The sequence below is a fragment of the Mus caroli genome, chromosome 7 (genome assembly GCF_900094665.2).
Source record: "Mus caroli chromosome 7, CAROLI_EIJ_v1.1, whole genome shotgun sequence".
In the NCBI taxonomy this organism is placed as follows: Eukaryota; Metazoa; Chordata; class Mammalia; order Rodentia; family Muridae; genus Mus; species Mus caroli.
The window spans coordinates 65,032,297-65,047,050 of record NC_034576.1 but is presented as its reverse complement, the minus strand read 5'-3'; the positions used below and the strand labels follow the sequence as shown (position 1 = coordinate 65,047,050).

The window sequence follows — 14,754 nt, the reverse complement described above, 5'->3', positions numbered from 1 at the left end:
CTTATCAGTGAGTACATATTGTGTGAGTTCTTTTGTGATTGGGTTACCTCACTCAGGATGATGCCCTCCAGTTCCATCCATTTGCCTAGGTATTTCATAAATTCATTCTTTTTAATAGCTGAGTAAGTACTCCATTGTGTAAATGTACCACATTTTCTGAATCCATTCCTCTGTTGAGGGGCATCTGGGTTCTTTCCAGCTTCTGGCTATTATAAATAAGGCTGCTATGAACGTAAAACATCCACATTTTGATCTTTGTTCTTCTGGAGCTTCATGTGCTCTGTGAATTGTATGTTGAATATTTGGAACTTTTGGGCTAATACTCACTTATCAGTGAGTGCATTCCATGCTTGTTCTTTTGTGATTGGGTTTCATCAGTCAGGATATTTTCTAGTTCTATTCTTTAAATTCTTTGACAAATGGATGGAACTAGAAAGTATCCTGAGTGAAGGAACCCATTCTACAAGTTTTACATCTGTTGGAAACTATTGCTCTATCTGAAGTCACTGCTTTGCCTTTAGATATCCTTATTTGCCCATTCCTTGGTCTTAACTTTATCTGAAAGAAGGGTCATTCATCTCAACTTTCAATATTTAACAGAGGCTGAAGACCTGTGTTCCTCATATCCCCTTCATGACCTACTAAGTAAATAATTGCTATTTAAGTACATATGCCACCTGGCCACTGAGATTCTGAAAGCTTAGAGCTAACATAGTTAATGAGAAGTACTTCTCTTTTGGGATGGTTCCGTATAGTGATGATTTTGTTTCATACAGTATATTTTGATGTCAGTGTCACCACTGCTAACAATATATGTATGTATATATATATAACCTATGCACCTTAATTTACATTCTTTATTTCTCTGTCTTTCAGTAGAAGATAAACAGACATAGGATTCTATTGCTGATACTCATCCTCATACCATCCTCCTTTTGTTACTATTACAAAACCAACTACTGTAGGACAAAAAATAAATATACAAAAGTAGCCAGAGAAAAAGCACAAGAAACACATAATTGTGAGACACATATGCTCACACTCACAGAAATCCCATAAAAATACAGAACCAGAAAAGGTAATATATAGAGTAGGGAACTGTATGGTTAAACAAACAAATGAACAAGAGACCAGACAAATATTTGGTTATACTAATATTTACATATAATAATATTTATGACAGAGTATTATGAGAAAGTGGATCTGTAACAATGCCATTGAGAGCATTTTTGTGGAAACAATGAACTTCTAAGCCCTGCCCTTCATAGGTGCTTAAATATGCAGTGAGAATCTATCAATGTTTCATTTACTTTTAGCTATTAATCAGAGATGGAGCTTCTGAATTAGGGATGGACCCTTCTATCATCATTTTCTTGTATGATACCCAAATCCCATCTCTCCAAAAACATCGAACTAAAATAGTCACATTATAGTTTATTTCTACCTTGGGTCCATCAAGAATTTTCATAGATTGTTTTTTTCTGAGCCAAGGTTTATATTGTTATGCTTTGTGGCAAAGAATTGTTTCCTCTATTCCTCTGTACCCTTTATTATTTGAGATTGGTTATTTAGGGAACAAAATTATCATATGGCACTGGTTCTCAGCTCATTTATCAGATGACTATTTCACCGAATCAATTTTTGTTTAAGCTATTTTTACTTTAAATATAAACTTATGTCAATATTTTTTTATCTCAGAACAGTATATTGCTAAGCTATCATTTTTTTCCTCTGATATAGGAAGTCAAAGGAAATATTTGGTTACACTAATATTTATGTAATTTTCATTGACAGAGACTGAAATATAGCCATTGCTCTGTCTTAATGAAATTATGCTTAGGTACTTAGACATGTGAATCAGTAAAAGCTCATCAACTCCTATGGATACACCATAGGGATAATAATTTGATGATATTCTATCATGGATTAGAAGTTCAATCGATGAAAATTTCATATAAGTCATATTACTATTTAGCAATTTAAAAATACTCTTTGATATTTTTATTCAGGTATCTAATAAAGCTTTAATCATATCAACCATCAATTTACCAAATCTCATATCCAACATCTTGTTCACTGTCTATAATAATTTTGATATTTTTCTTTCAAAATCATTGATTTCAATAAGTACTTTTCATGTGTATGTACGAAATAAACACCAAAACAGGAACATTTCAAATTTTTAACACATAAGGAGATAGAGAAGGAGCCAGTGGGGGTGAGAGAAAGCATAATCACTGTGGAACAAATTATTTATGGGAATATACAAATGTTCATAAAGCATGATGCATTTGGAGTAAGCAACATGGATTATAGGAAGTAATAATTCAGTGGTAATTCATTTGTATTTCTGCATTCACTGTGAAGTGTGAGGCGTGATTGGTTCACTTTTGATACTTAGATGTGTTATCTCTCCCATAGAATAATGTTAGGATGGAGAATTGCTTCATGTTAATATCTAGATGGATCAGATTGGTGGCATTATGAAAGACATTGATGTAGAAATAAATTTGAAAGGTGAGTGCAAATAAAATTTAAAAATAATATTGAATTCATAATTACAAGAATATATAACATGAAGTTATAAACATTCATTATATATACCAATTTTAAAATTTGTCCAATATTAATTCTCATCACTAAAAGTACATGTAATAATTTTGTAATATTGTTAAATATTATGCGAGCATTTTTCTCCTAGGAATTCCAGGTATACTGTTACTGATTCTGTATGGTGTTATGGTGTTTCTAAAGAAATGGTATCTCGGAGAAAACAGTTAATTTAACTAATAATAGGGTTCAGTTTTGTATATATCTGGTCTAAATTTGATCTTACAGTATTTATTCTAAGTGTAACCTCTTGTTTTCACTTATCCACTAAATTAAAATAAACATATTCTACCTACTGTTTTCTAGAGATTGTTTCATCAAAAATATGTTTGAAGCTGAAATACATGTATATATGAATGTCAGTGAAGATTATTATACTTTCTTTAAAAAATGGTGCTTTACTCATGTGTCAGACCCACATAGAAGATGATCTTGTGGAGAAACCTTGGACAGTAGGGAAGGAGTTTCTAGCATGTCTGATCAGAACGAAAGTCACATCACACATGTTGATTGACTATATCTGCTTTATAATAACACCTCAGATAGTTACATAAATGGTTTTCTTACAACCACTTACAAATATATTTTTGTGAATAAGTGGGAAAACTTGATATAATAAGAAATCCTTTTTGTGTCTTTTAATTTCTTAAAATTTATTTATATTTCAAATGTTATCTCCTTTCCTGGTTTTCTCTCTGCAAACCCTACCCCATCCTCCCTTACCCTGCTTCTATGAGGGTGCTACCCTACCTACCTTCCCACACCCACCCTAGCATTACTCTACACTGGGGCATCAAACCTTCACAGGTCCATATGTTGGAAAATTGAGAATTTTTTTGTTATCTATTTTGAAACCATGTTCAACATGTTTAAATATGTCATGTATTGTAGTTAGTCTGCAAATATATCTATAGTTAGTTCATTCTGCTTTAGCAAGACATCAGATACAGGAGATGGCTCCATTCATTAGACACAATTCTATACCTCAATGGAAGTGTAAAATGAGAGGAATTGTAATCCTGTGATTGATCTCTATCTCTATGCTTTACTCACATGTATTAGAATATGCTCTCCTGTACATTGCCTTTTTTAGGGTTACTATTGCTTTGGTGAAACTCTATAACTAAAAACACATTACATTCCCCTATAATAGTACATCACTGAAATATTTAAGGGCAGATTCTCAAACAGGGAAAGAACCTGAAGGTGGTAGATGATGCAGATTCTATGGAGGAGAGGTGATTACTGGTTTGCTCTTATGACTTTGCTCACCCTGATTGGTTAGGTAACATAGAACCACCAGCACATAGGCTGCATTGCCAACAATGGGTGGGCTGTCTCCACCAGTAATTAATTAAGAAAATGCCCTACAGTGTTGACCTCAGCTAGATATTATAGAAATATTTTTCAATTAATGTTTTCTTATATCTAGACTATAGCCTTTATCAAGTTTACAATAAACTAGCCAGCACATACTTGGAACTATGATGACAGTCACAGAAACACCAACTCTATTACATAGTACCTAGCCTCACCTGCTTAGCACTCCAAGAACTCTTCATGTCTTCAAGCATTTTTCACATGAGAGACACTTGTACTGGCAACTTTGGCTGAAAGCATAATGTATAACCTTGTCCACCACTTGAGAACAGTGTCTGTGTGGCAATTTTAGGAAACATTACTAAAACACTTAAGTTTATTGATGCTGAGTTTGTGCTAAGTTCTGAAATAATGTGTCAATGTTGAGGATCATATGGCAATTCCTATGATGTTTAGAAGAGTTTGACAATAGAAAAAAAGTAATATATCTTAACACTGGATGGGATACTTTTTGTCCCTCAATAGTTTTGAGAACTGTTGGCTTCTTAAAGTCAATCCAATGATATGTATGTGTATGTGTATATGTATATATGTATATATGTATATATGTATATATGTATATATGTATATATGTTATTAATAATCTTAAATAGAAGTGTTTATCTTTAAGTATAGACATATTAATTTATTCCTATTTTTTCATTTAATTATGTCATTTAGTCTGACTATGCTGATTAGTGATGTTGCAATTGATGCATTAACGTCGTGCTTTCTCTCAGCATCCTGAGGATTTCACACTGGAGGTGGCCAATAATTTATGGTATTGTAAAACTTATTGCTTTCTTATTTCTTTTTTGGTTATTGATTGCTCATGAAAATTATTAGATTGAACTTTATATTTTGTTATACTCTGAACTTTGCAGTTTTTAGATGTTTGTACATGTTTTATTGTTGAGTGCTTTACACAAAGTTATGTCTTCTCAAAAAATTTGCAGATTTTCCTGTTGGCCTTAAAGACCAGACATTGAAAAGGAAAGGAAAGGATATTAATGTACCTAGGTATGGTAGAGGAGAAAGTGTATTGCAGATGAAAGGGAAAGCATAGTCAGAGGCAAAAATTTCCAGAGAGTACAGAGTTTTCATGACACTGAGCCCTATAAGGAGAAGGTGAAGATGAAGGGAAACAGTAGAGAGGAGAACTGGTTCCAATATCCAGGAGGTCAAAGATACAAAAGGGGCAGATAACCACAGTGGCTGTATCATACAAGGAAGAGCCTCTGTGAAAAGGGTCACACAGTCCCTAGGCTGGAGTGTTCAGAGTAGAGGGCAGGATATGTCAATCATGCTCTGTAACAGGTAATGACTAGGGAATACTGAAAGAGCATGGAGGCCAAGTCTGCTCTGCTGTGCAATCTGTCTCTGATTTGAATCTTAACAGCCAGGAGCTGCCTTAAGAAATAGCCTTAGGACAATGTGAAATGGAGATGACAAGGGTGGTCATTCTTGTCATCTCCATTCTCTATTTAACATGCAGAAATCTTGACCTACAAAGATCTGCATATATGCTTCCTTTATATATATGATATTTTATATGTGTTGGAAGGTTTTATTTTTATTACTGACTTGTATTATTTCCCAATAGTTACCAATAGCCATGATGATCTGTAATTATCTTTGCTTTTAGATTTTTATCTCTTTTAAGATAAAATAGACTCAATGGAATGATTTTAAAAGTAGCATTTTATTTGTGCATTATCAGTTATTTGTTATTTTGTTATCATTGTCTTCAAGGAGACTCCCTTTGAGTAGTTAGAAATTGAAACAAAGCAAGTGCCATATGAGTGTCCAGCAATGTATAAACTTCTAGCCTTCATGACATTCCTCAATCTTGACCATTTAACAAGTTTGCATTTGAGGCATAATGAATTCATGTGTAGTTTATACATAGTAAGGCAAAGGGATTTTATGTAAAATAGTTACACATCTGGTAATTAGTACAATGTAATATCCTGGTAATGAGTAAAATGGGGAAAATGTTGACACAAGGAAAATTGGTAACACTAATGGCAAGTATGAATTCTAATGTAGATACCTAGGACTGTCTGTGACTCAAAATTTTATTTCAAGTAGATCTCATTTAGTGGAATGTCCTTTCAGATGCACATAACTAATTTAATACCTGAGGTACTAATTAGATGCGCTGAAAGTGATATCTAGGGTACCCTCCATGGTTACTTGCCAAACCAAATCCAGCCCAGTTTTCTCAATTTAAAGGAAAATAGTGCACCCATTAGATCTCCTTTTTCTTCTTTTTTCTTCCATATCATCACACATTCATTTTACAATTGCTTACAATTCAGTTCATGACCATGAAGACAACAGCAATGCGAAACTTCTAAGCGATTAATGATTTAGATTTTGTTACACACAACAGAGAAAAAACCTTGTGCCTGGGGAAATATGATCCATATCCATGTAATGACCTAGTATTGACAATATAGGATAAATATTCTGCACTCGGTCTGGAAAGCCACAGAATTACACAGTAGAAGGGACTGCCTCAACCTGTCAAATGTCTCCCTGTTCTCACTCCATACTCTGCAGAAGATCCCAATTTACTCTCTCGCTTGCTATGTCGCCATACTCTGGAGTTACCTGGAAACTCACTCCATTTGCTCTAATGATATGATATTTCTCCTCAAAATAGTTCTACTCTGAATGAGAAAACTAGTTTCTGTGTTCTCAAATGTGGAATATTATATATAAGAGCCAGAATAAATTTCTCACTTCAGTGTGATGTATTATTAAAATTTTGTCCTTCTTTTTGTGTATTTGGACTTCAGAACTACTGTCTTTCCTCCAAGGTAACCCAGCCATTATTACACAATAAGAAATGAATATGGTCACTCCCTGACCATTTTTCTTGAGTTCAGTAACAATCTGATAATTTCATTCAGAGGAAAACAGCAAAAACACTTTTACATTTCATATATTTTTGGTCCAGTATTCAGAAAGCTAAAATAAAAACTTTGGGAGAAGATCAAAGAAAAGATTCATGGATGTAGTAGAATAGGAGTGGAGTGTTGGATGTTTACATGGGATGAGAGGCTGTGTGGTAACTCAGTTTAATACTTTTCTTTTTTAGATAAAAATATGCAGGGTTACAGTGTTTGCACAGTCAGAATCATTCAGGCCTTGAAGATATGAAATTCTATGAAATAAACTATTATTTATAAAATATATTTCAAAATCAAGGCATAGACTTGTGTTCAAGCACTACCAGAACATGGGGGGGGGTGTCTCTACATTTCATTAGCCAGAAAGCCTAGAAAACTTGTTAAAGTTGGGGCCATTAAGAAACCCTGTATGAACTGATCTTGGGTTACTGTATATTTACATCTTAACAGGATTTTCTGGGCATGAAAGGAAATTTAACACATGAACTCCCAACTATATTCACATGACTTGTTCCAGATCAAGCCATACAATATTCCATTATGGCTGGGCAATGGATTCATAAAATTCCATACCTATTTGAGTAGCTACTGACAATTAATAGGCTGCTGGAGACTGGGAGAGTAATTTTTTTCTAGACATGTTTCCCCTAGCTGTCTCTCATTTTTAAATTGATTTTTCTCCATACATACATATGCTAGCAGCACTAAATTGATTCTTTTTGTGTAAAGGACAGAGAGGGGGAGACAGAGAGGGAGAGATCAAGAGTGAGAGAGAACAGAAAGTTGAGATAGATTGTGATAGTACTGATAGAGTAGGAATTTTAATTCATAATATGTTTTAACAGAAAAATACTTTTCATGCAGTATTTTCTGATCATGGATCCCGCCCCCCCCCCGAACTCCTCCCTGACCCTTCAAACCTCCTAACCCATTCATATCTATGCCTTATTTATGTATCTTTTATGAAACGAAACAGGAGAATAAGACAGCAAAAAAATGAGGATAGGATAAAAAACACAGAGGGAAGAAAGCCTAAAGACAAAGCAAGTATTAGCATAGCACCTATACAATGCAGATATCTATATACAAAGAGAATACCTATAAATGTAATGTTGGGAACCATAATAAAGAAACAACACAAGAGTAACATTTAACAATGTGTAGAGAAAGTATTGTATGTTTTTTTTTTCCCAAAAAAGCACCATTGATTTTTAGTTAGCAATTTAATGCCTGACATGAGATTCTAAGCCCCATTAGTATAGATTGTAACTCATTGAAACTCTCCTTTTTTGGTGAATGTTTGTCAGTTAGAGATAGGTTCATGGTTGAGGATGTAGTGAAACTGTTCCCTTCTTTTTTATCAGATCTAGAATGCTTTCTGGATTTGTACTGTATAGACCTGTGAAAGGTGCCATGTTGTTTGTGAGTTCATATATTAGTCAGTTCTGTTGTATCTAGAAGGCATTTTATCCTTTGTGTTAACCATCTACAGTAGGTTTTAATTTCATTTCTAAAATAATTCCTAAATTATTTCTTTACCATAAGCACATTGAAATATCATCCACACTAATTTGGAATATTTCTTTATCAGGGCTATAACCCATCATATACATATTTAACAGACGGGACGTTTTGAATGCACTTTAATAGAAATAAAGAAATAAAGATTTGATCCAGTCTCATCATTTATGAATGTAGTCATTGGGAAAAGTGACACAGGGAGATTCCAGGGTTATCAGGGTGCTATTCTTGGAAGCCCACAGTTAGAAACAGAAGGACTCAAACAGAAATGGTTACTTTCTAGTAACTAGCCAGTATTAAAGTCTATGAATTAAAATACATGCTTGGCCCCCAGCACCATTAGCTGATTTTGTCTGTTGTCAGTTAGACCCAGAGCCCAGGGTGATTTATATTTGTTCATCTCTCCTTTGACTTTTCTTTATTCTGCTGTAACACACTGAGTAAGGATACCTGGTTGAAACTGTACCATTAATGGAGATATTATTTAATGAATGTTTATTTTCCACTCCTGGGTTTAAGCTAACTCTCCTTGTCTTTTTCTGCTGATTGGTACTATTGCATTATTTATTTTATTCACACACTCAGGCAACCAGAGCCAACTACATTAATATGAATCCAAACACAAGGTGGTTTTGACAGTCTCCTACCTGAGGTTCTACTCTCAGCTTCTTCAAGCCTCTAGTAAAGTACTTGACTACATTTTTTTCTAAGGTGGGGGGGGGCTGCTCATGAGATCTGCAGTTATATGACACCAATGGAAACATGCAATTAACAAGATACTTTTGTGTTCCCCACCTTTGTCCTAAGAGTAATTTTGCACCTGTTTCATCACTTAGGGATTTGTTCCTCATATGAGATTACTGATTATGTTTTAGGTATGTTACTCACCACTCAGGTTTGGTTTCCAGCTTAGTAAAGAATGAGATAAACATGGCTCATCTTAATTGTTTCACTTCAGCCTTCTGAAGCTGATTGAAATGGAAGAACATTTGTTATACTTCTTTGATAGCAACATCTATAAAATGTTAGTGTTTGGTGATATAGAGGTCGATTAAGTGATGATACTTACATGATGAGGACACAGAGAGAAAGAATGCAGATTACGAACATGAAGGTTACAAACTTTCATCTGACAAAATAGGTAATATAGAAGGAGCAAAAATTAGGGTTTCACAAAGGATGATCCAATCAAGGGCCAACAATAAAAGTTAAAAGATGGTGACATTCCAGAGCAAAGACGGGCATTTAATAGTAGTATATAATCTCCAGCTTATATGCGAATGGGGTTATATATGGAATGTATAAAGAGTAAACTTTTAATAGTCTTATTATTCTTTTCCTGAGGAAATAGTTAAGAAAACATTTCAGGCAGTTCAGTCTTTATTGAAGTACAAGAACAGGCAAGAAAATGATCTCAGCCCTCTTTAGCCTGCTTTTTCAAAGATGTTTACAGGGCCTGATGATTTGTGTTATTTTTGTTAATGAAAAGATGGTAGCAATTTGACATTTTTCATTGTACACAATATATTATGAATCATTGATTGGGCTGCTCTATTGCAACATTATGAGAGTCATTTAGAGTTTTTCAAATGATTAATATAAACTTTGTTTACTAAACTGAACTGCAGTTTCACAACTGACAAGTCAAAATAACAGAATTCTGTAGTATAAGGTAATTGTAATTAACTGTTTATTAATATCAGACTCCTGCACAAGGAAACAGAACCTAGAAGATTTTAAAGGAAGTCTGTGAAGTATAGTATTGATTGAAAATTCTGAAAAGAAATAGTATCCTATTGAGTAATTTTTTATAGGATTGTCTAGAAAAATTCCAAATACACTACTTGGAATTTCTGAACAATTATACACAGCTAGGGGTTTGATGTCTAACTATCTGACAGCTTCCCTTATTCAGAAAATATTGGGTATTACAGTATTGAGCGTGGGATTAGTTTTTGCTAAGAGGAATAAATGGACACCAGGAAAAGGTTCATGTCCAATAGAATTATGAACCAGGTCCCATACCATTTGGGTTGTAGGCTTATGTTCAATATTCCCATTTTGTAGATCCTTATATTCCATTTTTTAAAGATATTATTGTCAGAGGAATTACTCTTTGTATTTAATACATTTAGGATATGGATACAGACTACAAGATCATCCACTGAGTAAGAGCTTTCATTCTTATGGATGTGAGGCACGCGATACTATTCTTCCATATAAAGGAGGAGGATTTTCTGGTTTAGCCTAGAGAGTTGGATCTGGACAAGCACTGGAGACAAAAGCAGCAGAGAGCTGGTAGGTTTTGTTTCCCTATTCCTTTAAAATTATTTCAACTAGTAAAAATTTCAACTAGTAATAAGAGCAGCATGTAATTCATTCTAGTGGAGCTATGTCCTATCTGAGAGAAAAGTTACTGCTTTCCTTTCAAATGTCCTCCTGTATAAGTTAATTTATAATTTTAGCCCGTTTCATTGAGATATCCATTTTTTTCTAACCAATTTTTATACTTGGTTTTGAACATTAATTTATTTTAACTTAACTTTAATTCTACTTTAATTTTATTTTGAGTTATTGCCTTAGACTGGAGTTTAACAATACATAAGAAAACTATATAATGTCAGTTATAAGTTGTTCTTACTTTCCAAGCCTGTTTGTGTAAATCAATTACACTTTTCCTTAACATGGCTACAAAATTAACTAACCATTAAATAATTTGATAATATGTAAGGTGCCAGATCATTTACTTCTGTTCTTCATTATCTTTCTTGTAAAAGATTTAAAAAATAGTGATTCCTTTAAGATTTTTATTTTATTATTTTATTTATGTTACAGAGTTTAAGCTTTAGTGTTCATAGTTTTTTAAATTAAAGGTTTTTTTGCATTAAAATTAATTTTAATCTATAAATACAGTCAATTTGAGAGACTGGTAATTTCGGTTTTCTTATCCTTTTATGTCATGTGTATATATAAATATCTTTGTATGCTTAGTTTATCTAAATTACTAAACCTTAATAAAATTAACAAAGTCTTTTATGATTAGATATGCTTTTGTGAAGTTAGTATTGTGATTAGACATACATCTTTTAAATGCCTTTGTTACCATGAAAAAAATCATTATAACTTTAGGAATATATAACAACTAATTATCAAACATATTTTCTGCTTGAAATTTTACAGGTTTTAAACTATGTCTTCAATGGTCTTACATGTCATAAGAGAAAGAAAGTTCACATTTCATGAAGCACTTCAAAGACATCCATGACTATGAATGGGAGAAATACTTAAAAAAATAAAAACCTATATAAGGGGGAAGATTGCAGAGAGCTAAATACGTTTAATTATATTTAACCAGTATTAACCAGTATTAACCACTATTAACACACACATAAATATATATATAATTAAAAAATAAATACCATGATAAAACAGTAACAAATTAATTTATCATTTTTGGTAATTAATTTTTCTAAGTGAAGTTGTAAGCAATATCTAGGAACCTAATTCACTCTATATTACATCTATTTACTGTGACATAAGTTGATTCACTCTACATTTTTTAATTTTTAGCCTGTAATTTTCAATTTTTCCTAAAGCCTTGAATTTTAATATAATTAGGGTCCACTTGCACCTAACTACTTGGGAGACTCCTTGGACCAAAGACTAAAGTCCAATGACCCTTGACTATCTTCTCCTATTTTTTCGAAGATATGTCAATTTAATAAGTTCAACTGTAGTTATTTTAAGTAGGTACAGCTAAGGTTATAAATAACTCTATTCAAATAGTTTTTCAGTTTATAAGATATTGTGAATCATCACCACAATAAAGAAACCTAAACCAAACATTTATATATTGAAATAATAAGTTAATATTACCTTTATACTTGATGGTAAAAACGTAGGTAAACCTTATGAAAAAATATTGGGTAGCCTTTATGAATTAGGCAGCCTGTAGAGGGAATTTGTTTGATTGTGTGTTTGTTTGTGTTTTGTCTTCATTATAATCATAATTTCATGTTTATATCATCTAACAAAATTTATCTGTGGAAGAATGTTAACATAAAAAAGATGCTAGACTGCCTTGTATTATTTCTATGTATAAGTACTTGGTTACCTAGTATTATTATAAACACCCTCTTTCAATGGGATAAATAATAGTCGCCTCTATTTGAAGAAGTTTACCCTTAGCTACTGTGAAGCACACATTGTCTTTTTCCTGGGTTATTCTTTTGTTGACTTCTCCATGACAGAAAAATCAGGAGAATAGCTTAAATTAGTAGAGAGCATTTGAAGGAACCATTGGCAAGAGGCTTGGGGTCTAGGGTGAACAGGCTAAAGCCTCTCTCCAGAGCTAGCTTTTCAGCAAAGTTACAAGTGAAATTATTTTCATATAATACACATCCAAAAATATTCAAATATCTGTAAGGCTAAACTCAGTGGCCTGTGTTTCTACAATAATTTTGTAGAAAACATAAAAATATTAACAATTACTTTTTCTATTTTTAAAGATTTCAAGTTGCCAACAATATAAGAGCTGACACCTAGAAGCCATCAAAAAGAAAGGTATGACCTCACAAGAGACAGCTATATCAGGGTCCTTTCAGCAAAATCTTGATAGTGTATGCAATGGTGTCAGCATTTGGAGGCTGATTATGGGATGGATCCCCAGATATGGCAGACTCTAGATGGTCCATTGTTTCGTCTCAGCTCCAAACTTTTTCTCTGTAACTCCTTCCTTGGGTGTTTTGTTCCAAATTCTAAGAAAGGGCAAAGTGTCCACACTTTGTTCTTTGTTCTTCTTGAGTTTCATGTGTTTTGCAAATTGTATCTTATATCTTGGGAATTCTAAGTTTCTGGGCTAATATCCACTTATCAGTGAGTACATATCATGTTAGTTCTTTTGTGATTGGCTTATCTTACTTAGGATGACGCATTCCAGTCCAATCGAGGAGCTAGAGAAAGTACCCAAGGAGCTAAAGGGATCTGCATCCCTATAGGTGGAACAACAATATGAACTAACCAGTTCCACCCAGACTCATGTCTCTAGCTGCATATGTATCAGAAGATGGCCCAGTCGGCCATCAGAGGAAAGAGAGACCCATTGGTCTTGCAAACTTTATATGCCTCAGTACAGGGGAACGCCAGGGCCAAGAAATGGGAGTCGGTGGGTAGGGAAGTTGGGGGATGGTATGGGGAACTTTTGGGATAGCATTGGAAATGTAAATGAAGGAAATACATAATAATAATAATAATAATAATAATAATAATAATAATAATAATAAAGAAAGGTATGAAAAATATTATAGAGGATTTTGGAGCAGAAACAATGGCACACATTAGGTATAAGACAAGGAATTGCTAATAATAGAGAGACTATTCTATCTCAGTTTCTGCAAGCATGATTGGAGACCTAGTATATATGGCAGGACCTAATATACTTATTTTTCCAGTTTCCATTACACACTACAAAACCAAGGGGATATTGCCATTAGAAAACAAAAACTAAAACAAACAACCAAAACCAAAACAGTAGTAGTAGTAGCAGCAGCAGCAGCAGCAGCAGCAACAACAACAACAATAACATATGTTTTGCATAGAAAAGCTTTGATTATCTTTTGTGACTCTTTTGTGGTGAAACCCATACTAGCTATTTGGCAAGGTTACTAGGTAGCTTGGGGCCAAATCAGGGGTGTAGAATTAGGAGTGACTGCTGAACTGACATTTTCAGTTTCTACTCCAAGCCATTTGTTGCCATTTGGGGCAGTCTTTCCAACTTGAGATATTATTTTGTCTTCCATTCTCAATTTACAGGGGCCTTATGAGACCTTTAGCAGGAAGGGAAATGAGAGCTAAATATATTTGTGCTCTGAACATGGTAACAAGAGGGAACAGAGTGATAGGGATGAAAACTTTTAAGATGAGTTGTAATGAAATGGAAAAATGGGCCACATAATGAAAGACCCCCGAAGGGAGACCCTCACTCAAGTCTCGGGACAGCCGAGAACCCAAGAAGACACTGAGACCGAACTTAAGATGTAGAGAGTAAGATTTAATAAAGCAACAACAAGCAAGCACATAAACCAGAGCTCTGGGGCCGAAACTCATACACCAAGCATGGTGAAGAGGAGAATCGACCCTGACCCAAATTTTGTACAGGCTTATATAGGAAAAAGCCAAGGAGAGAAGCAGGGCAGGGAAAGTACAAGTTTGCGTCATTAAGGGGTTTTGCCAAGGGTTTTTCCAAGGGGCTTGTTTTTGCCAAGGGTTTTTCCAAGGGGCTTTCCGTAACCAAGGGGTCGTGTCCTATATTTTGGCAATGTACCCGATCTATTGGAACATTCTGAGG

The 14,754-nt window shown here is 33.9% G+C and overlaps 1 long non-coding RNA gene across 2 annotated transcripts in view; it reads left to right on the top strand.

Moving 5' to 3' along the window:
• LOC115031535 overlaps positions 1 to 12,974 on the top strand; it is a 16,203-nt gene extending 3,229 nt beyond the window's left edge. The window contains exons 1-5 of one of the 2 annotated variants that reach the window (XR_003837187.1): positions 937 to 1,078; positions 2,422 to 2,517; positions 4,710 to 4,750; positions 10,544 to 10,706; positions 12,917 to 12,974. This is a non-coding gene — a long non-coding RNA (uncharacterized LOC115031535). Of the gene's footprint in view, positions 1 to 936; positions 1,079 to 2,421; positions 2,518 to 4,709; positions 4,751 to 10,543; positions 10,707 to 12,916 lie in introns of those variants that run through there. The other variant, XR_003837186.1, reaches the window with a different exon arrangement.
• The last annotated feature ends 1,780 nt before the right edge of the window (positions 12,975 to 14,754 follow it).